Source organism: Phoca vitulina, unplaced genomic scaffold (assembly GCF_004348235.1).
Source record: "Phoca vitulina isolate PV1807 unplaced genomic scaffold, GSC_HSeal_1.0 scaffold2, whole genome shotgun sequence".
NCBI classification, from domain to species: domain Eukaryota; kingdom Metazoa; phylum Chordata; class Mammalia; order Carnivora; family Phocidae; genus Phoca; species Phoca vitulina.
In genome coordinates this window covers 18,907,550-18,925,254 of record NW_022589705.1, presented here as the reverse complement: position 1 = coordinate 18,925,254, position 17,705 = coordinate 18,907,550, and the positions used below count along the sequence as shown (strand labels likewise).

At 39.2% G+C, this 17,705-nt stretch overlaps 1 non-coding gene across 1 annotated transcript; it reads left to right on the top strand.

Annotated features, from left to right (window-relative positions):
- The first annotated feature begins 17,112 nt into the window (after positions 1-17,112).
- LOC116626779 lies at positions 17,113-17,215 on the top strand. Its single transcript, XR_004298335.1, has one exon. It is a non-coding gene; the product is annotated as a U6 spliceosomal RNA (small nuclear RNA).
- Positions 17,216-17,705: the final 490 nt, after the last annotated feature.

The window sequence follows — 17,705 nt, the reverse complement described above, 5'->3', positions numbered from 1 at the left end:
TCTCTAATTTAACAAAATAGACTTTTTTTTTAAAGATTTTATTTATTTATTTGACAGAGAGAGGGAACACAAGCAGGGGGAGTAGGAGAGGGAGAAGCAGGCTTCCCGCTAAGCGGAGAGCCTGATGTGGGGCTCGATCCCAGGACGCTGGGATCATGACCTGGGCGGAAGGCAGACGCTTAACGACTGAGCCACCCAGGCGCCCCTAACAAAATAGACATTTTAACTTACTATATATTTCATTTCTCACTAATCATGGGGACTATAAATTTTGTTCCACTTGAAGCCACCTGCAAAAAATGCATGTAATAATAGTTAACACGTACCCAGCACTTACTAGGTGTCAGGAGCTATTCTAAATACTCAAACCAGTTAATCCTCAAAACGACCCTATGAGGTAGGGACTATCGCCGACCCCATTTAACAGACAAGGAATATGAAGACCTGAGAGGTGAGAGAACTTGCCCAAAATCACAGTTAATAAATGTGGCGCAGAAAGTTTGACTCCACCGGCTTTCAGAGTCTGTACTCCTTAATCGGTGTCTAGTGCCTCTTCAATACACACACCCCCTTCATATACATGTACACGCGAGTGTGTACACACAGTCGGACTTACTTCTTACACAAAATCATGGAGCTATAAAGACAATGGATTCCGTGCTCAGATGTTCTGGAACACATCAAATTCCCACCATCCATTGTAACACTCCCTCTCTGTCTACCTAACCAGGAGTCAGAGGATATAGAGAAGCAGACTAAGATAAGGTTTATAACCACCAGAGCTGGAATGCATAAAACCTCTCAGAAAAGTGAAGATATTTGTCTTGAAATTTCCATAGTTATAGCTGTATTCGATCACCTTGCTAGGCTTCCATAACCAAGTGCCACAGACTGGGTAGCTTAAACAACAGAAATTTATTTTCTCACAGCTCTGGAAGCTAAAAGTCCAAGATCAAGGTCTGGCTGGGTTGGTTTCTTCGGAGGCCTCTCTCTCTTTGGCTCGTCTCCGTGTGTCTTCACGTGGCCTTTTCTCTGTGAGTGTTTGTGTCCTAATTTCCTCTTCTTGGAAGGACACAAGTCATATTGGATTAAGGCCTACCCTAAAGACCCCATTTTAAAAATCTCTTTAATGACCCTATCTCCAAATACATGCACATTCTGAGGCACTAGGGGTTAGGACTTCAACATATAAACTTGGGGGTTGGCAGGGAGAGACACATTCAGCTCATAACAAGTACTAAATAAAGAACAACATTCTAACAGTTTAGAAATTAATTATGTTCGGAAGGATGCTTAATTTTCAGTGATGTCAACATAAGTTGTCTACATCAAGTGAATATTGCCATCAATCACGTTTAAAATTGCCCTTTTATCTTTTATCTCTATAACAAAGTGAATGACAAGCAATTTTAATACATGAACAAAATAAGACACAGAAATTCTTAAATATTAATGATAATCTTTTTTATAGAGAAACTATTAATTTTGAGAACTTTTACTCTGCTGTCTCACCAAAAAAAAGGTACTATATCTTGAACACTACATCAAAAACTTATGATGTACTATATGCTGGTTAACTGAGCATAATTTAAAAAAAGGTACTATATTTGATATTTTCAGAAATAAAGTTCTGCTTCCTTCTATGATAATTCTCATCGTGCTTTAAAATCTGGAGTTTAAACTTTACTATAACAAATATACTTGGATTTGGTGACTTATAATTTTTTAATTTCTTTTTTTATTGAAGAATAATTGACATACAATGTTATATTAGTTTTAGCTGTACAGCATATTAATTTGACAATTCTATACATTACTCAATGCTTGCCATGATAAGTATAGTCTTGGTGACTTATAATTTAATATTAGTTGGAACTATAAAAGACTTATTTCAATATAAGATGATTCTAAATATTTTATTTCTTCTGGCAATTCTGTTTGATTGCTCTCATAGCAAGAACAAGATTCTTCAAGCAAGTAGCAGTATTATTTTGTCTGCAATATCCTAGCAACAGCCTGAGAAGGTTCATGTTTCAAACATTTAAATACTTGGAATAAATTTCTGTTTTTCAAAATAAATAGGAAAGCCTCAGTAATCAGTTTTTTAATTAATTAAATATCCATGCATATAATTATGAATTTCATACATTTAATACAAATGAAACTGTCTCAATATGAGAGAAATTGCTAGTAGGTAGTGATTATAAGTCAACTATATTTATATTCTAAGTTTTCATGACTTATCCTAAAAAGAATAGTGAACAGATTCTCAAAAAGTCAGTTTTATCCTAAGAATTGAAATAAAATGACAGAAATACTTTCTTATTCTAGAGATGGACGCAGGCCAGCTGTGAGTTTTAGAGTTTGTTTGATTGCATTTCTTTACATGAAACCATAAAAATAATAAGCATTTTAATAAACGGGTGATTTGCTCACTTCTATAGTGAATCCCAGTGTCAACAAGCTAAGTAGGCAAATACCTAAGTGCAACTAATAAGTAGCAGAGGAATCTTGGTTGTCTATAAGATTGTGTCAAACTAGATTTAACTTGAAAAAAAAATGAAGTTAAAGCCAAAAAAAACCAAAGAAGACTATTCAAAAGAATACAAATGCAAAATCATTTACTAGGTATCTACTGTGTGCGTGGTAGGCGTTGTGTCAGACGCTACATACCAAGCCAACGTTTCCTAAAACTAAAGGTCTTCATTAATCAGATAAAGAATGACCTGCGGAGAAAATCAGGAGAATCTAATCAAGCAACATTTGAATCCACTATGATAAATATCTTAGTCTGCATTTCTAAGAGAAAGTAACTATTGGCACTTAGAATTAGCAGTAGAACTAGTTAAAGGTCTTTTGAATTCAAAACTGAATAAATATTATAAAGATAAATAAAAGGAACCGAAAGTTTTAATAATTATACTCTGATTCTTCCATAATGAACTAATTATGACCTACTACAATATTGAAAAAAGTTTTCTTAATTCCTTTTTAAAGATTAAGTAAGAAATAAGTACAAGAAAAATTATAATTAAGGGCAGATGAAAACAATCATATCTCCTAAAATACCAAAAACTGCATTCAACCACCAATGTGTTCATTAAATCATTGAAATACATGTTATTGTAGCCAAGCCTCAGTTACAGAGCTTAGCGAACAAAGTATTCAGATCGTTTGCCCTACCTCTTTGTTTCTAATAACAATTTTTTGAGCAGGTCACAAATCAGCATTGTCAAAATGGAAAAATAAAATTTTAATATGTGGAATTATATGAATTTGCAATTTATTAGCCACTCTGATAGAATGTTCACTTTTCTTGGAAACTGAACCTTGTGTAATGGCTAATTAAGGTTTGAGATTGATTATTGGTCAATGCCCATTATTCATGAATATCACTAGGGTTAATACAGATAACCCATAGTTTCCTCTGTTTTCAAAGTCCTGTTTTTAAACATCTCGAAATATCATAAAAGAACTTTGACCTTCACTCAGATTTCCATGTTGGATCACCCAAGATATTTATGTAGTCTTAAAGTGTTCCACATGATTCTTTTAAAATTCAAAATAAGTTGTTTTAAGTTTGGCATTATAGACAATCTGTTTTTTTTTTCTTTTTTTTTAAGATTTATTTATTTGAGAGAGGGAGAGAAAGAGAGCAGGGGTGGGAAGGGGCACAGGGAGAAGCTCCATGCTGAGTGCGGAGCTGGATGCTGGACTCCATCTCACAACCACAAGGTCATGACCCCAGCTGAAATCAAGAATCAGACGCTTAACCGATTTAGCCACCCAGGCGCCCCATAGACGATCTGTTTTGAAAGCAGTTGTTCAATTTAAAGATTTTTGCAAAAGAGGCCAACTCTCTTGCGAGTTAGCACCAGGTCCCAGCCCCCACTCAGAAGGCTGTAGTGAGCAATAACACAGCTAGGAACTTCAGCCAGTGGTAGTTTTCTAATTTAGAGATTGACATAAACACACTGTCTTCTTATTTTTCTGGCCCTTGGAGTTATTTCTCTTTAGTGACAGAAAGACAGCTCTGCCAGAATTGATCCATTTCTCCTATTTTATGAGAAAAGCAAAATCAACAAAACTGCTTGTTACTCCAATACCACCCGTGTTTTCGGGAACAACAGTCACACCAACAGTTCTTAGATCTGTACGACACAGTGAACTAACTTCCCAGCAAGCTGGCCTCTTAATTTCATCTTGCTCGGAACGTAAAAGAATAAGGAGCTCAGTGATGCTGACATAATATTCCCAGCCCCCAGGAAGGAAGCCTTAGTGCCTGGCCGTCACTCACTGACTGGGTTCGACACCGGTGAATGAATTCCCGCTGCACTTGGTAGGAGTAAATCTTGAGGTTTAACTCCAGGCAGCCTTAAAGCTATGAAACGATCAACATATGAAAGGATACATATATCTTAGCTGGTTTTCTTGAAGCGCCCCATGGAGGGAGTTGGAAGCAACATCCCATTTCTCTCCACTATATTGCCAAGTTTCTAAAATGACATTTACTATCCCATATTATTTCTCTTGTAACCTGGCCCCTGGCCCCACTCGCTGGGGGTCTGAGAGTCCCCACTTTCTCGTTTTCAAATCCAGTGGTTTCTTCTCAGTTCTCTGCCTCAGCTTCTGTCACGTTTGACATTGTAGACCCACCTATTAAAACCCCTCTTTTCCATGGCTGCCATCTCCCTGGTTTTTTTTTCCCTTTTCCCTCATTATTGCTCTCCACTCATTCCCCCTAAGGGATTAGCACACATGCTAATTCTTTGGGATATAAAAATATCCTACCCCCATATAAAGCAGTCTAGAGTGTGGTGTTTACGATTCAGGTTCTAAAAACATACACACTTACACTTGATTCCCAATTGTACCATTTACTGTGGACACATACAATAATTCCCTTATTATTTCTCTTGGCCTCAGTTTCCCAGATCCGTAAATGCAGGTCATAATAATTGTGCTATTTTTTTAGGTTTGAGAGAATTCAATTAATTACCATTTGAAAAATATTTTCATATAGCACAAGAGTTTTTAAATAAATATTAGTATTAGTTCTAATTCCAGTGGTCTTTGGCAGATCAAATTAGAAATAGATAGCGCTATAGATCTTAATCAGAGGGTAACCAAGTGACAGTTGGATTGCAGTTTGCTTGAACAGAATTACAAAATTAGGGAGGTAGAAAAGACCACTGAGTCCAGGAGTCAGCAAGCTATTGCCCCTAGGACAGACACAGTCTGCCACCCGTTCTTGTAAATAAAGAGTTAGTGGAACAAAGCCATGCCCATTCATTTATGTTTTGTCTCTGGCAGTTTTTGTGCTTCAACAACACCACTGAGTAATTATAAGAGGCTATATGGCCTGCAGAGCCTAAAATATTTTACAGAGTAGGTTTGCTAACCCCTCCTCCATTCTAACCCCCATCATTTTCCTAATAAGAAGATTAAATACAATCACATGATTCTGAAATTGCCAAGACATTTCCTAATGTATCATCTCTGTTAGTTTACAGGAAACTTACATGTGTGCACACTGTTTACTGATGGAAATAAAACCTGCTTCATTAGCATGTTTTGTTGTTTCTGTGACACAATTATAGTTCCTGGGAGTCCCACAGACCATGAGATTTATTCTGACACTATATATCTAGCACTTGCACTGTGAAAAGAAAGCATTTCCCATTAGGACCAGAAAAACCAGAGGTTAAAAAGGAGACCACATGAGCTCATGCCAAAGGCTGAATTGTCCTTAATATAAAGAAAGGTGGCAGCTTCCCACTTCAGCACAAGGTAGGAGTGTCAAATTGCTGCAGAAACTGCTGTCCTCTGGAGACTGATGACCAGAATGACCCCAGAAGCAATTTTGTATTCTCATGAGATGACTTGCTTCGGCATTTCTGGGAAGGAGCAGTGGGTCTTCAGAAAGGTTAGCATGTTGTCTGTTTCCTGGGAACTACTTGCAGAGGTCCAAAGGAGCCAATGGGACCAGACACAAAGCAGGAACGGGGTCAGGCCATGGCATTTCATCAGTGGCCACAGAGGGCATTCGCAGATTGTCCAGAAAGAGGAACATTTCATGGTTGAAGCTTTGGTTTACTTCTATCATATTCATGTTCACTCCCTAATGCAGTATGAACACCACAAATAGAAGCCACTCCTGGGGATCCCAAGGGTAAAGCTTAGCTTCCACCTAAAATTCTCAAGTGTTAGATGCAAACCTCACAGTGGCATGAGCAAGGCAGAGAAAAGAAAACATCACTTTTCTTTTGGAGAAAGCAGCTCTATTTTCTTCCATGCCACAGGAAATGGCACTAACTCCCCATTGCACATGATGCTGAAGGGACGCGGAGACAACCTGTAGCTTTCGCTACCGGAAGACTTCCTCTGTGATCCCTCTGCTGTGGTTCTACAATCACCTATTTCAGGATTATCGAGTGTGGTTGTTAAAAATGCAGACTTCGGGTTTCTGCACCAGACATTGTGAATCAGCACGTCTGTGTCTCACACCCAAGCGTGTGCATTTTCAACAAGCTTCCCATGCAACTCTACTTCAAGCTGCAGTCTGGGGACTGCGGGTCCGCTGAAGAGGGAACTAGTGCGAAATCTTTGAGCCCTGCCGTGGTCTAGCCTTGTGACTTTGAGTAACTGACTTAAAATGAGCAGAATATAATCTACTCTGCTAGCCGACAGGATTTATTCATTCTGCGAATAAGAGGGAAGAGCCCAAGGTGTGATATCAATGCACGGTATAATTACCTGGAAGAGATTAGCGCACTGAGCCAAAATGGCTAGACTGCTCAAAGGCAGGGGTGTGCGGACCATTCCATGTTGGAGAACGTGGCCTCTTTTTTTTTTTAATGTACACAAGGAAAAGTATTCTAGCTTTATAAGATGTTAGCTTTTAATGTTATGTTGTCACTTCTCTCTATCCCATAAATTTAACTGGGTAGACTAACGTCTAATATGCATTTTCGTGAGAATGAAGAAAACCTCAGAAATAAACAATTTACCAAAGCTCTGTGTAGTCCTGCCCATTCAATATATTCTGTACAATTAAAATGTCTGGGGGCAGAGCTTGAGCTACCCCAGCTGAGAAACCATCTAAACGTGTGATTGTTGCTACAGAGTAAACTAATGAATATTTTACTCTCACCAGCTGCTTCTCAATCCTCCCCCTGCCTAAAAGCCATGAGATCACAAAATCCAATCTCACCTTCTCTGGGGCTTTGTACCCCTGAATACACAACAGCCAAAACTCTCCGCTATTTTACTTACAAAACAAAAGGCAGCGAAAGCAGCTGTAATTGAAGTGACTTCTACTAAATAAACCCCTAACCTGTTCATTTGCTTTTCTGCTACACTAGACAGTTCAAAACTGCATCTGCACAGCTGTCCCCTTGGTGCCATAATAGCTCCTGGGACCAAGGAACTAAGTGGCCACGAATATAAATGTAGGTATGCTGGGAAGCAACATCCCCTCACGCTCATTTTTTTAAATAGTTCATTAAAGGATACATATATTAACAATAATAATAATAGATAACAGGTATTGATTATGTGATCTTTTAATACATCGTGCCACCTTATCTTCACAACAAGTAGATATTATTTCCATCTTACAGATGAGGAAAGTGAGAAAGAGCAAAAGTAGGTATTATTTCCATTTTACAGATGATTGGATATTATTTCCATTTTACAGATGAGGAAAGTGAGAAAGTGCAAAAAATTGCAAAGAATATCACAGTAAGCATACTGAAAAATCATGTTAGGTAGTCAGCCCAGGCTTACTTGGTTCCGAATATCACAATTTTGACCATTACGACAAAATGGACTTGACGGCCTTGATGTATCTGTCTCTGTTAGCAAACTAATCCTTGTTCAAATTGAATCAGATTTCTCTGTTAGCCATTATTGTCAAGTTTCTTTAAAATCTAGGAATTATCTCTAAGGAGGGACTGTGTATTTAAGGCATAGAGTGAGGTGCTCAGCAAATATTTGTTGACTGAATGAATACCTCAGTACTTAGAGGAATTGCCAGTTATTTTAAACCACAAATCCTCTTCCTTAAAATGAGCAACGACCAGCTTTATCTTCAAGCAGTGGCTTAAATTAGCAGTTCTTCACTGGGTGAATTGTCACTAGTAGTAATTATAGAAACACCACTTATAAATCATTTACTTTTTTTTATGAAGAGTATGAAGTTACAAGGCAGTCCACCAGTAACCCTGACTTCTGACCAATTGCAAACTCGAGGGTCCTTAAGACCACCCTTCGTTTCAATAATTCACTAGAAAAACTCACAGAGCTCACTGGAAGCCCTTAGCCTCATGGTTATGGTTTAAGATACAGATTAGGTTAGGGATGCCTGGGTGGCTCGGTCAGTTAAGTGTCTGCCTTGGCTCAGGTCATGATCCCAGGGTTCTGGGATCGAGCCCTGCAAGGGAGCCCGCTTCTCCCTCTGTCTGCTGCTCCCCCTGCTGTGCTCTCTCTCTCTCACACACACACACACAAATAAATAAATAAATAAAATATTAAAAAAAAAAAAGATACGGATTAGGTTAGGTTACAAGATACAGATTAAAGTCAGCCAAGAGAGGCACATAGGGCAAAATCTGGGAAAGTTCCAAACACAAAGCTTCAAGTTGTCCTCTCCCCATGGAGTCACACACGGCATTACTTTTCCAGTAAATATATATAATGATACATATGGAGTATAGCCGAACCAGGGAAGCTCACCCCAGCCTTGGCATCCAGAGTCTTTATTCAGGCTCTATGGTCGACTGCCCATGTGGCTGACCTCAGTTTCCAGGTAGTCTGGGATCAAGCTGATACTGGGCGACTCAAAGTTCCTACCACAAATAACATTGTTAGACTATCCAGAAATTCTGTCAGACTATCTGGAAATTCAGAGGCTGTGAAACCTCTGAAATCCCATAACCTCCAGTGCCACAAAGACTCTTATCAGGCATGGCATTGCAAGGGTTTAGAGATTACCTCCCAGAAGCGGAGGGCAGAGGGCAGACCTCTGTTGGGCAAGGGTTATTCTTCACTACAGAGAGAGTTTAAAGAAAATCCAAGGCTTTTTTAAGAATACTAGTTTCAGGGCGCCTGGGTGGCTCAGTTGGTTAAGCAACTGCCTTCGGCTCAGGTCATGATCCTGGAGTCCCGGGATCGAGTCCCGCATCGGGCTCCCTGCTCAGCGAGGAGCCTGCTTCTCCCTCTGACCCTCCCCCCTCTCATGTACTCTCTCCCATTCTCGCTCTCTCAAATAAATAAATAAAAATCTTTAAAAAAAAAAGAATACTAGTTTCATTTGCACTGACATATTTTCCGGTGTAGAAGATCTAGAGACCCAGTAATAGCTACAGGGCCGGGATGTGGATGTGAACATCATCTTCCCGGCATGTCGTTACTGTTGAAAATATGATTTAAAAAGGAAATAGAGCTGGGCTGCCTGGGTGGCTCAGTCTGTTGAGCATCTCACTCTAGGTTTTGTCTCAGGCATGATCTCAGGGTGGTGGGATTGAGCCCTGCCTTGAGCCCCCCGCCGGGCTCCGTGCTCAGTGCGAGGAGTCTGCTTGAGATTCTATCTCTCCTTCTCCTTCTGCCCCTCCCCTCTCTGTCTCTCTCTCTCTCTCAAATAAATAAATAAATCTTAAAAAAAAAAAAGGAAATAGAGCTGACTTACAAGGCAGCTGAGAACTACCTGTATAAGCATAGATAGCATCAAATTACAATAGAAACCAACATGCAATAATAGCTCTTTAATGTGACCAAGTTAGAGAATCTCATATGGAGGTAGATCTTAGAGTGTCCTTAGTTCAGAATCCAGTCCAATAACTAGACTCTGAAGTTTGGCCTCTCCTACATGATTGTCCCCCAAAATCAATCTTCCTCTTAATTCCACCATTCTTTTCCTCCAGCTCATTCCAGACTCCTTGCTCTTCCTTCTTTTGACTGCCAAGGAAACAAGTGGTTTGTCCATCTGGAACTCCAAGTTTTGCTTCCTTCTGATCATTTCCAAGTATGCTGAAGTCTCAAAGGCTTGCATCTTGTTCCAATTATTTCAATTATTAGGTTTTTGGGTTGAAAGCAACAGCAACTTAATTACAATCAATTTGGGCAAAAATTTTGGACTTAGACACACACACAGGGAAAATGCCATGTGATTTCTGTTGCGTAAGGAACTTGGGAGTGTTACTTTGTTGCAGCAGCCCTAACAAACTAATGCACAGACTAAATATGTATTTCTGGTCATTTGAACATCATGTTTTATAGTTGTCTCATCTCATTGGTCAAAATCTAGCACAGTTCGCAAACGAATTTTCTCTTTTGCCTATGCAACTCTGGTCTCTTATATTTCATTGTCATTAATCAGCCTATACCTAATGGTTTCTCTATTCCCATCACTATGTGGCAGATAAATACAATTACCATGAGAATCTAGACTAATTAGTCATATGTCAGGCATAAAGACCTTACTTTCAAATACCGTACTTTGCAGACCCAGATCTCTACTGGATTCTTTTAATAGATTCCAATTCTCTGTTGAAATATTCCATCTTTTTATTCATTTTGACCATCTTTTCCTTTATTTTTTAACATCTTACTCATGGTTATTTTGAACTCCTTGCTAACTATATTCCATATTTACATCATATCTAGGTCTTTTTTTTTCCATCTTATCTCTTAATTATTAGTCACATTCCCTGCTTCATTGCATGCCTAATACTTTTTTATTGTATACTGGCTATTATAAGTGATACCACAGAGGTGCTCTGGAGCATGTTATCTTCTATAAAGCATTAGCTTTTTATCTGGCAGACAAGTAAGTCAGAGGATAAAAATGAGGATCACCCTCATCCTGCCACATTTGATGTTAGTCTACGTTGGGGTAGGTCTATTTCACTTTTGCCCTTTCTCCTGGAGTCCAGCCCTTACTCCTACCATACTCCTAGCATTCTCCTAACTTCTAGGATGTGGTATTTCAATGACAACAACAAGCCCAGGGCATTCACTAGCTGGACCCAAACATTAATGTCTCCTCAGAGTTGTGAGAACTAAGATTCCTAATTATATTTCAGCCTCCCTGCATTTTTTTTCTGTTCCATCTCTTGAAATCTCATTCTGTAATAAAAGCATATTTCCAGGGGAAACTGGGTGGCTCAGTCGGTTAAGTGTCTGACTCTTGATTTCTGCTCAGGTCATGATCTCAGGCTCCTGGGATGAAGCCCCGTATCAGGCTCCATGCTCAACAGGGCATCTGCTTCTCTCCCTCTCTCTCTGCCCCACCATACCCCCCCCTCAAATAAATAGATACATCTTTTTTAAGGGCATATTTCCAGTGGATAATTCCATAAATAGCTATAATCCTACTATAGGAAGAATCAAATGCTATTATCCTAGAGAAGAAAATCAACAATACAATGACAGTAGGAATTCCAACCAATGAATAAATTGGTATCTAGACCTTCTGTGAGTATTTATAGGAGAAAAATGTACTCAAAATTGCTCTCATAATTGCCTAATTACTTAAATGCAACCTTATGGAAAGACAGAATCAGGCAAAGGCTAAAGACAAACACTACAAACAACTCATAGTGGAGGCACAAAACAGATTTCTTAGGTTTAGGTACAGGTATGGGGCCAGCAGAATTCATGCAGTTTTCCAGATTTTCATACCCCATGAAGAGGCGCACTTTGGCCAGGCACAGCCAGGCATCCTTCAGTTTTGTTCCAGGAAAAATACTCTGATTTCAGGCCCTCTCATGTTTAGAAGGATTGGGAGTAGGGAGAAAACATCCAAACTGAGAAGAAAGAATGCTGGTTTTTGCAATCAAAGTGACAGTCCTTTCGTTCTCTGATGCAATGGCCAGAGAAGCTTGCATATCCACCTGTTTATAGCTAGAGACCTTGAAGCTCTCCTGGATGATCCAGCTTGTAGACTAACAGAGAAAATCTGATTGTCTCTTCACAGACAGTGAGTAACTGTCTCTGAGTTTTATTGCAAAGTTATCATGGAGGCTTTTCCTAGCAGGGCCTATGGTTTTGGTTAAAATATAAACACAGCTAGGGTAGGTATTACAGATGCATCAGCTACACTGCAGAATGATGCCTTTATCAACTCTTTTTCTGATAACATGATTTTGCTAGTTTAGAGACAGCGGACCACGTGACATGGCTGCGAAAGAAATGCAAACAGAAAGATGAACAAAAGAATCTGCAGAATGAAGTTTGGAGGCTTGAGGAAATCACCAGATTTAGCAGTCTGGGCTCCTATTGACATATCTTGGCTGCTCATATTGACATATGTTATTGAGAGCACGGTAGTTCATTAGTACATGTGGTCTTGTACATTTCATGGAACAAAATGGCTTTCAGTCTGGGGCTGCACAGAAGATCACCTGAGGAGGTTTTAAAACTCTAGGTGTTCTAACCACACCCCAAACCAGCTACATTAGAGACCCTGGAGATGGCGCCCAGAAAGAATTGTTTTTAAATCTCCGCAGGTGATGCCAATAGCAGTCAAGGTTGAGAATCGCTGACTTGAATTCTCTTGGCTTCAACTCTCTTCTGTAAAAATGAAATATCAGTCAGATGGTCCCTGAGCATCCTTGCCAGGTAAGTCCTTCACCTCTGTAATCCTGTATGAGAGTCAGTGTTCCTTCAGCCAGTGTTCTCCTTTTGCTGCTCCCAAAACAATGAGGAAAATCCAGTGAGGTCTTTTCTGCTCAGCTTTGTGACTTTGGTGTATACAAACGTTCTCCAAAATTTACCTGGCTTCATAAGATGTTTGCCATCTCTGCTCACCTAGTCATTCATCTGAGGAAAAGGAGAAACATCTGTGATCTGTGCAAAGAAAAGTACAAGTCAAACGTGAAAGATATCATAAAAATGAACATTTTAGAAGTGGGATGAACCTTTTTGCAAACACAAGGAAGCACCTGCTTATTGACACCTTGCTATTGTGGAAATTATGTGCAAGTGTTTTCATAATTACAGAACCATATTCCCTATATGTAAACTGTTTGCATGACTCATTTGCAGAAGACTTGGAAGCCTCTTGCTTGAGTCCTGACAGTACTCAATGCCCTTCCTTCCTCTCTCCCCCAGAGCACATGTGGAATGAGAAACGCCATGAGTGGCCACACGGGCTTTTACAGAGAGGCTCTGGGAAGAAGGAAATCTGGAGCCAGGCCCATCTGCGCAGCACAATCACCTGCTGTGGACAACTTAGTTCACGTCAGGCATTTTTATCCACAGCTCTTCCTACCTCACAGGTGTGTCATAAAAGAACTATATAATGTGTAAGACACTCCGTGGTGCTGTGAAGCAAGAAACCAAATAAATATAGGATATTTACCTTGCCAAAAACCAGCATCTTGGCATTCAAAAGGAAGCTGCCAAGCCACCTGCTAAGGTCAAATGGTTTGTGATCTGAAGCAAATTGCCTCTGTTCAAGATAGATGGTGTAACACCCTTGGCCCCCCAAAAATCTTCAGTGTGGTCCCTTACATTCTTCTTAAACTTATCTGCATATTTAGGCCTTCTCATCCTTATTCATGCCTTCTACCTTTATTTTTCTGTCCTGTCTCTCCTACTCCCTCAATCCCAACTCCCACCATGGAAATACAACCTATCATTCAAGCTCCAACTTAATAACAGCTACCATTGTTCAGCATTTACTGTGTATCAGGAACTAAGCTGAATGTTTTACATGCTTCATTTTATTGAATTTTTCCAACACATCTACAAAGTAAGTTTTATTAAGCCAGCTTAACAGAAGACAACCAAAGCTCAGAGAAGCAAAATAACTTGCTCAAGATCACAAAGCCAGAATTCAAACCCTGGCCTGTCTTGATCTAAAGTTGATGTTATTACTCACTATGTTGCAGTCATTCTTAGCAACTCTCCATCCAAACTTTCTTGATGACTCCACAATAAAGCAGTTTCTCCCAATCTAAACTAAGCACCCCTCCAGAACATATTTTGACACGCTCTATACTCCCTTGATTATTGTTTGATTTATATTGCTATTTAAGTTTACATAAGTATATTTAGTTTCCTTCCCTAATATATTATATACCAATTAAAGCCCCAGAAGTGTTCAAAATGCCTAAACTAGTGCACCTACATTCTCCAGACATAACCAAGCACTGGTCCTGCTTTTTAGTCCTGAGTATGTTTTTGTTGCCCTTTTATCACCTAGCATATTTTTATGTACAGTAATCTAACCCCACTAATAATTTGTTCTCATATATTGAGTCCAAATATGAGAGGTTAAATGAAAAGATATGAGGTTGAGAGGGCCAGGAAAGGTGTAACCAGAGATGAACATACCCTACTTCTGGGGCATTAGGTTATGATTTCTAAGTTGATAAGACCTATCAGAACTTCAAAAAAAAAAAAAAAGAATTTAACAAAGCACTCCTTTTTGTAATGTAAAGAATGATTGCCAAAATAAAAATGTACTGATACTAGGCAGTATTCTAAATATGTATGAGTCATAATATTTCCCAATCAGCTATTAATAGTTACTAGTGTCTTTGTACAGAATGCTTTTCAATATGCCAAAGGACAAAGGTAGAATCAAGCATAAAATAAATTAGCATAGTATTTTACATTTTAAGAATAGTGAACACTAGGTCTGTCTATGCAAAGTGATTTGATGGATTAAGAAAAATATTTAGAAAATTCAGAAGGCAAAGCACTCTAGCCAAACAGAAAACTGAGGGAAAACTTTCAGAGCTTGGATGAAATAGGGAATTCTTTTTTTTTTTTTTTAAGATTTTATTTATTTCTTTGACAGAGAGAGACACAGCGAGAGAGGGAACACAAGCAGGGGGAGTGGGAGAGGGAGAAGCCAGCTTCCCGCTGAGCAGGGAGCCCGATGTGGGGCTCGATCCCAGGACCCTGGGATCATGACCTGAGCTGAAGGCAGACACTTAACGACTGAGCCACCCCGGTGCCCCGGTAATTCTTTTTTTTTTTTAAGATTTTATTTATTTATTTGACAGAGAGAGATATAGCAAGAGAGGGAACACAAGCAGGGGGAGTGGGAGAGGGAGAAGCAGGCTTCCCGCTGAGCAGGGAGCCCGATGCGGGGCTCGATCCCAGGACCCCGGGATCACGACTTGAGCTGAAGGCAGACGCCCAATGACTGAGCCACCCAGGCGCCCCTGAAATAGGTAATTCTTTAAGAGGAAAGATCAGCTTATACAAATGAGTACTGAGTGATGAAATGAAATAAAAACATGCTATGGAAAGATAAAAATAATTGGCACCCAGGAGATACCCCACAGGGACTTCCTGTACCAACCACAGCATAATCTGTGGTTTGGTTTTTTTTTTTGTTTTTTTTTTTTCAAATGAAGGAGGAGTAAAGGTTACATGTTGTGGCTTTCTGATAAGCATAAAATTACTCCAATGCTCATTTTTCTAATTCCAGAATTCTTGGCTAAGAATGCTCAAGTTCTTATTTGGGAACACAAAATGGAATATGAAGGGAAATAAGATAAAGTAGAAAGGTATGCCTTTCAGGGAGCAGTGCGTTTGCTCATACTCAGCTGTAACAAGCCCTGAGGACCCCTCAGCAGCACACCCTGTCTGGGGTATAGGAATATGAAGCCACTTCAGGACGCAGAAGCCGAGAATGTGAAATTCACCTTACTCTTGTCCACTGTCTCAATGTGTGTGTGTCAAGTGTATTCTTCCCTTCTTTACGAATTTGTCTCCTTTTGTGTAGACTGAGATAATACCCACTTACTTTGCTTCAAAAGTCTCAGGGATGACTCATGAAAAAGGCTCTTCAATTTAGCCAGTGCGCTCAGATATTGTGAATAATAAATAATTTCCTTTAACCCTGCAGAAACTTTCATTTGCATTTACTACTTAGAATCTCAATCATCTTTTCCTATTTATTAACAGCTGTGAAACTTTCAAGAATTATAACTGTAGGTTCTCACCATTTCCTGGCCTCCCTATAGCTATAGATGTTCTAGCCACATGATCTTTAAGAGTCAACTTAGTTTAGTGAAATGAAAGCAGCTCCAGATATGGCATCAAATGATCCATGTTCAAATTTCAGCTCTGCCTTTTGACCTTGAGTAAACCAAGCACCTCCCTGAGCCTCAGCACCTTTCTCTATAAAAGGGAAAATAATACCTGCCTGCACTTACCCACAGGATTGCAGTGAGACTCAAGTTGAGAAGTATGCAAAACTGCTGAATAAATCTCATCTCTATAATAGGACTGCTCACGCAATTTTTTCTTTTAGCCCCATCATTCTATCAAATAATAATAACATGCAGTTAAGGTTTTCATTTATTTCTTTCCAGTCTTTTTCTACAGTATGTGTATATGCATCTGTGTATATGTGTAGATTTACTTTTTTAGATGTAGGCAGTATTTTATTATGAAGTAATTATGTAATATCATACTTGTATGATACATACATACTTGTATATTATGACATATGTATGTATATATCCCTAAGTTAATAAAATGTCTTCCAAAACATGGTTAATAACAGCTTGATATAATGTCTAGGATATATAATATGTATAATATGCATGTATGTATATGCATGTATTTTCATGTTATTAAAAATTATTTCCAAACATGGCTAATAATGGATGCACTAAAATTATGATCGGGGCCCCTGGGTGGCTCAGTCCATTAAGCATCAGACTCTTTTTTTTTTAAGACGTTATTTCTTTATTTGTCAGAGAGAGAGAGCAGAAGCAGGGGGAGCAGCAGGCAGAGAGAGCAGGAGAAGCAGGCTCCCTGATGAGCAAGGAGCCCAATGCCAGACTTGATCCCAGGACCCTGGGATCATGACATGAGCCAAAGGCAGACACTTAACCGACTGAGCCACCCAGCATCCCATGCATCAGACTCTTGATTTCATCTCAGGTCATGATCTCAGGGTCGTGAGATCAAGCCCCAAGTGGGGCTCTGTGCTCAACAGATAGTCTGCTTGAGATTCTCTCTCTCCCACTCCCCCTGCCCCTCCCCCACAACGTGGACTCTCTTTCTCTTTCTCTCTCTCTCAAATAAATAAATAAAATCTTAAAAAAAAATAAAGTCTCTTTTAAAAAAATATGGTGGGTAGGGCTCACTTTGGCAGCACATATACTAAAATTGGAACAATACAGAGATTAGCATGGCCCCTGCGTAAGGATGACACACAAATTCATGAAGGTTCCATATTTTTGCCCAGGTAGAAAGAAATAGAAACATAAATACCATGTGATTTCACTCATATGTGGAATTTAATAAACAAAGCAAAAGAGCAAAGGGGAAAAAAAATAAGAAAGGAGAGAGGCAAACCAAGAAACATTCTTAACTATAGAGAATAAACTGATGGTTACCAGAGGGGAGGTGGCTGGGAGGGAATGGGTGAAATAGGTGATGGGGATTAAGGAGGGCACTTATGATGAGCACTGGGTGATGTGTAGAGGTTTTGAATCACTAAATTACACACCTGAAATTAATTCTACACTAACTGGAATTTAAATAAAAACTTAAAAAAATATATGGTGGATAATAATTCTGCCATATGATTGAACCATAATTTGTTAAATCATTCTCCACCTTTAACTCATTAAAAATACTCATTTTCAGGTTGTTTTGTTTTTGTCTTGTTTTGCTCTTTTGTTGTTGTTGATGTTACTGGGTTTATTTGCTATCATTTATTTGCTATC